The sequence below is a fragment of the Drosophila kikkawai genome, chromosome X (assembly GCF_030179895.1).
Source record: "Drosophila kikkawai strain 14028-0561.14 chromosome X, DkikHiC1v2, whole genome shotgun sequence".
NCBI classification, from domain to species: Eukaryota; Metazoa; Arthropoda; class Insecta; order Diptera; family Drosophilidae; genus Drosophila; species Drosophila kikkawai.
The window spans coordinates 17,903,370-17,910,327 of NC_091733.1; positions in this window are offsets into that span (position 1 = coordinate 17,903,370).

The following is a 6,958-nucleotide window of genomic DNA, read 5'->3' on the forward strand; positions in this document are numbered from 1 at the left end:
ACAAGCAACAGGTAACAGGTAACCAGGGTGTTGTAATGGAAACACAGGTCATGGCATAAAGCCAGCTAACAGATAAGTTCAAAGATCGGTGGAGATATATAAGTTTAGCACTTGTTATAGCCTAGCAGGACATTATACTTTTAGTCAGAAGTTTGCACTGCAGTGAAAGTCATTTTCAAACGTAGAAATCTTGTATATATTGTTGATCATCATCAACAGTCGAGTTGATTTAGTCATGTTCCTAACATAAACTACCAAAGAAAGGCTTTCAGAATTGAAATATTAGGGAAAACCAATAACTGTCTTCTTAAATACACAAGAATCTCCACAAAATCTCCTCCAACCTGTGGTTCTATTTAATGATTTCAAAATCATTTAGGAAAGAAAGCCTGGATAGAGATCCCATATTTCGGGGCAGACGACGGATCGTGATTTTGCACCAAGGGCTCTGAATCTGGCATTCCCAAGTCATTAAAACTAATAAGTTGCGGTGAGAGCGAGAGGAGCAGGAGGAGGAGCTGCAAGGATACGACACTGGAGCACGCAGAGGATGCAAAGGAGACAATTGAAGGAGGACTTGGAGGAGTGCACAGTAGCTGTGGTGGTGGTGGTGGTGGTGGCTTCTGTGTGTCCACATATATGCGTGGTTAGCCGGGACTGATGAGACTGATGGGACCCTTGGATCCAAAGATCGGCAATAACATCAATTTCCTGTTAATGTCCATATTGTGCATCGGGCGTACAAAGCAACAGCAAATTTAATTGAACTCAAATGCAAATTATGGTGAGCAGAATTTTCCCACAGATCGCCAAAGGTTTTAACGATACTCTCGCTGCCCTGCCGCCTCTTCGGGCTCTCGGACGTAATGAGCCTTAAAGTCAAACGTAGACCTGACAGCTCCAATGGCTTAAACGTAGCACAGGAGCTGCAGCTAACCACAAATCATGGTAACACCGCAGCAGCAGCAGCAGCAGTTTGGGCCTCAGTTTGGGCCTCATCCTAACTGGGAATATGGGAAGTCGGCGCAACGCAACGCATAATCATTATCACTCAAATTGGGGGCTCCCCGATCCGATCCGATCCGATATCCATATCCATGGCACACCGAGACCGAGACCAAGACCAAGACCAGACCAATTATGTGGCGAAAGCCAAAGCCAAAGCCAAAGTCAAACTCAGAGTCAGAGTCAAAGTCGGGGCCTGAAATGAGCATATATATGCATATGAGCTCGGTGGGATGCCCCGGCACTTAAACGGTCTACTAGCATGAAATGGGCTGGGCCGCTGCTCCGTCTGGAATCCCGAGCACCGAGTACCGGGTACCGTAACTTAAGCCCCCGAATTAGGCGACCAAGTGCAGGGATCCCAGCTTTTAGCTTTCAGCTTCCAGCTCTTGGCTCTCAGCTCCCAGCTACCAGCAAGTTGGGTGACCAGAGGTCACTTTGGAATCGCATCGCTCGCGGCTCTGTGTTAACGCAAATTGTGTATTGAATGCTCGTCGCAAATTAATCGGCGGCAGCCACATCGATACGGTCCCCGAAACACAAGTGATCCACTCAGGCATTGTCTTCTGGATCAGTAAGAGAAGCCTTTTAATGGGTTAACAGAAAAGAGACTGGGTTCAAACTAGTTTTACTTGCAAGTAATTAATAAATAATTCATTGCTTAAGATTATCTATATCATCTATTATCTATCTATCCTGTATGCTGTGGTTTTGCCTGCACACTAAGTAAACAGTTTTAATAGGAATTTAAGAAATTGAAACTCGAAAATAGGAAATTCTGAAATATCAGAAATGGTCTTCAAATATCATATAATGTGACCAATATCCCAGTTACAGCCTAGAAGATATGGTTAATGTTGAAGTCTAATCAAAAAGAATCTATTAGTATTGACAAGGAAAATTAAAAAAATATATTAAATTATGTTTAAATTATATAATATAATGTTTAAATATATAAACTTAGTTAATAAGTAATCGAAATTGCAATAGCTTCGCAGTGTATTATAATTTTAATCAGAAGTTTTCAAAGCAGTAAAAGAGACATATTAGTCCATAAAAAATATAACTAAATTTTCTTTTTTACACTCAATTCGATTCAGTCATTTCTAACTAAATGAAACAATTCCATTGGTCTTCTGTTCATTGCAAAAAGTGGACAGAGGATAAAACTATAAATTTAAAGATTTTTTTAAACTTTTTTGGGAATTTTATAATTTCCCTGACTAAAAAAGTTTAAGATAGACCTATATCAAATACATGTCCGGAGTAAGCAGCCTTAATTTAAAAAAATTACAATGTGAAACTATGATTGCGTTAACTATACTATTTTTTAACTAATTTCAAAATAAGATTTACTTATTATATGATATATATATTATTTTTTATCTATTTTTGAATGCATTCGAATTTAAATTAACGCATTTTTGGCTAAGCAAATACATTTTTTTAACTTTAATTTTCTTTACAACAATTTTATTTTTTTGAACACCATAGCGACACCTATTGACGCTAAATCGCCACCATATTTTCCATTTTTGGCCACATTTTCAGTTAATTTTTTAGGTTTAAGACATTTAGGAATATTGTTGTGTTTTTTTCATTTTTTTCAATATTAAATAAAAATTAATTTATTGGTTTTTTCGAATACGAGCTTTATGTAAATTTTATTGTATTTTTAACAGTACTTTTTCAAACACAAATGGCTATTGGTTGGAGTCAATGCTAGAGGCGGTGCAGTGTAGCCATTTTTACAACAACAGCAACGAACACACAAGCAACATTTTAATTTTAAAATACTTTATTTTACTCTATGTTAATGAACCTAAATAAAAACAATAAAATACATTATTTTATATTATTTTGTTTTATTTTATTTTTCCTATATAAGAACAATGAAATGAGCATCACTGGTAGTAAGTGAGATGCCATTTTAATGCAAAATAGGTAGATGAGCATCACTGGCAGTTAGTGAAATGCCATTTTCTCCCAATAATGCAAAATAGCTAGATGCGCATCACTACCGTTAAGCCTGATTTTATAGCCTCCCATTATGGCAAAATAGCTAGATGAGCATCACTGCCATATAGCCCGATTTTATTGCCCCCCAATATTGCCAGATGAGCATCACTGATGCACATGAGCATCACTGATGCAAGTGAGCAAAATTTCTACAATTTGGCCGCTTTCCAAACTGGGGTAACAGGCGAACAGAAACCAGCAGCAAGCAACTGAAAACTGGTATAAACTGTTATAAAAAGTCCAAGTTTCGAACCATTGATCTTGGAGTAAGCGAAGACTCAAACCAGATGTGACCATATTGTAAATTTTTTGGCTAAAATGTGGCTTAAATGCACCTGGGCACACTGAAACTGACTTTGATCAGTGATGCTCATCTATCTATTTTGTCCCAATAAAGAAATATAGCTAGATGAGCATCACTGCTATTAAGCCTGATGTATTGCCTCCCAATATTGCAAAATAGCTACATGAGCATCACTGATGCAAAGTCTGATTTTATAGCCTCCCAATATTGCAATATAGCCAGATGAGCATCACTGCCATTAAGCCCGATTTTATAGCCTCCCAATATTGCAATATAGCTAGATGAGCATCACTGATGCAAGTGAGCAAATTTTTTCATTCGATTTGGCCGCTTTCCAAACTGGGGTAACAGGCGAACAGAAACCAGCAGCAAGCAACTGAAAACTGGTATAAACTGTTATAAAAACTTTTGGGCAAAAATAATAATTGGTATAAACTGTTATATTCCATTTTATGCATTTATACCTATTTGTTGCCGACAACAACAGCTTGATGGCAACAACAACCTTTTTACAACAACATCCCTTCAGCAGCCAATCCAAATTTCCGAACATTTCCATGCAAATTGCCCGTTTCCCAAATTGGGGTAACAGGCGAACAGAAATCAGCAGCAAGCAACTGAAAACTGGTATAAACTGTTATAAAAAGTCCAAGTTTCAAACCATTGATCTTGGAGTAAGCGAAGACTCAAACCAGATGTGACCATATTGTAAATTTTTTGGCTAAAATGTTGCTTAAAAGCACCTGGGCACACTGAAACTGACTTTGCATCAGTGATGCTCATCTATCTATTTTGTCCCAATAAAGAAATATAGCTAGATGAGCATCACTGCTATTAAGCCTGATATATTGCCTCCCAATATTGCAAAATAGCTACATGAGCATCACTGATGCAAAGTCTGATTTTATAGCCTCCCAATATTGCAATATAGCCAGATGAGCATCACTGCCATTAAGCCCGATTTTATAGCCTCCCAATATTGCAATATAGCTAGATGAGCATCACTGATGGAATTCAAATTTGGCAGTTAAATTCAAATTCAAATTTGGCAGTTAAAATATTTAAAAAAATGTAAAAAATTCTACATTTGAATTTGAATTTAACGACGATCAGTTTCAGATGAGCCTGTTTAAATTATCCCACCCAAAAAAAAAAAAACCGCATCCTCCTCATAAGTCAAAAATAACAAATTTTTAACGGTTTTTTATTTATTTCAGCTTTAAATAAATAAAAGAAGAAAAGATGAGGCATGTGGGAATGTCGGAGGTCGCTCCCAGTGGTTTCAGCTCGGTCTTGGTGGCACCCTCGTCGTGCTGCCCCAGCACCTGGTCCGCTTCGGCTCCTCCTCGTCCTGATCCTCCTTGCCAACGCTCTCTGTCTCGCCTTCGGCACCCGCTTTCAGTTCCTGGCAGCTTGCTGCAATTAAATTTAAAAAAAGGGTGCGATTTATTTTGATAATTTTTCAGAAACAAAACTAATTTCAGGTTCATAACTCAGCCAAAAGTGCATGAAATTCAATTCGGAAAGCTGTTCAGAATTGCCCTTTCTAAGCCTAACAAAACTGCATACTACGTTTAGGGTTCTTTTCAATTTCATTTTTTCTCAATTTTTTAGAATTTTAATGATGGTACCCCTTACATATTTTTGAAAAATTGGATCGATTTATTTTGACATTTTGACTAATTTTCAAATGTTCATACCTCATCCAAAAACGCATGAAATTCAATTCGGAAAGCTGTTCTGAGTTCGTTGTTTTACGCTTAACAAAGCTGCTTACTCAGTTTTACTGAAATACTTACCTGTAATTTTTAAAGAATTTTTAAAACAATATGAAGCAAATAACTAAATATCAGAGGTTCATAACTCAGCCAGAACAAAACCTCATTTTCAAATGTTCATAATTCTTCCAAAACTGCATGAAATTCAATTTGGAAAGCTGTTTTGAGTTGCTTTTATTACGCTTAACAAAACTGCATACTACGTTTTCAATGTCATTTTTTCTCAATTTTTGAGAATTTTAATGATGGTACCCCTTACATATTTTTGCAAAAATGATGCCATTTATTTTGGGGAAAAAAAAACTCATTTTCAAATGTTCATAACTCGGCCAAAAATGCATGAAATTCAATTCGGAAAGCTGTTCAGAGTTCGTTTTTCTAAGCTTAACAAAGCTGCTTACTCAGTTTTACTGAAACACTTACCTGTAATTTTTAAAGAATTTTTTAAACAAAAATGAGCAAAAAACGAATTTTCAAAGGTTCATAATTCAGCCAAAAATGCATAATATTCAATTCGGAAAGCTTTTCTGACTTAGCTTTTCTAAGCTTAACAAACCTGTTTAGGTGGGGTATTCTCCGTATTCGAAAATACCAATAAATTAACTTTTATTTAATATTTAAAAAAAGGAAAAAAATCACAACAGATGCTTATACAATTATTCTTAAATGTCTTAAACCTAAAAAATTAACTGAAAATGTGGCCAACAATGGAAAACATGGTGGAAATTTAGCGGCAATAGGTTTCTTGTAAATTCTTGTAATAGAAATTGAAGTTACAAAATAAATAACGTTTATACAGGCCTGCTCCGGTAATCGAAAACGGCAAGAATTTTTCGTTTTCGTTTTTGAAAACGAGAAATTGGTGCTCCGGTAATCGAAATCGAAAGATTTTTTCGATTTGAAAAACGGGCACCTTTTTCTGGCCAGAATGAAAAGTAAATGGCTTTTTTAAAATGAAATCAGATCTAATTTACAAAAGGAAAAAAATAGTTTATTCAGTGGTCTATTGATGTTTATTCCACAACACCATAAGATCATTCTGGCAGGTAGTTATTTTATAAAAAATTTATTTCTGACCCCACCTCAGATTTGACAACAAAATTTTTGCCGTGTTCAACCAGTTTTCTCGGTTTGGCGATAGGTCGATAAGTTTACCGCAAAAAGTTATTATGTTGGTGGAACGAAACATCCAGTTAAAAATACTTATAAAATATAAATGAATACATTAATAACTTTAAAGGACCGCCAAAATGGTTGTTTATAAATAATGCTATTTAATTGTACTACTTAAATAGTCCAAATTAACCAAATAATTATTTGAGACCACCGGAATTAAAACTGTGAAAAGTGTGGCAGCATCTTAGGTGCCTGGATTTGCTTAATTCTACCATTTTTTGCCTTTTTCTGGCTTAGAAAAAGGGCAATTGTAAATATAATAGGCAGTACTTTACGTTGTTTGCTTATTACCAACAACACAAGCTAGCTGCTTGAGCAGTGAAAAACGATGAGAAAACGAAACACTCCGATAACAGATCTTTGCCGAAAACCGGAGCAGCTAAAAACGAAAACGGTTCGTTTTCGCCCAAAACGAAATCGAAAAAATTTTACGATTACCGGAGCAGGCCTGATAAATCATATTTTTCTGAGTCACTCCTAAAAGTAGACTATTTTTGCGATGTTACGATAAAGATTTATATTTTTCCAAGATATTCCACTAGATGGCGCTCTGACTGAGGTCTGCTCTATTGAGGAGATCTGGTACTTTTGGTCGCTGGGACAGAAAGGTCTGGCAACGCTACAGTGCTGCCAGACTGTCAGTGAACGAGCGACCAAAAGTACCAGATCTCCTCAA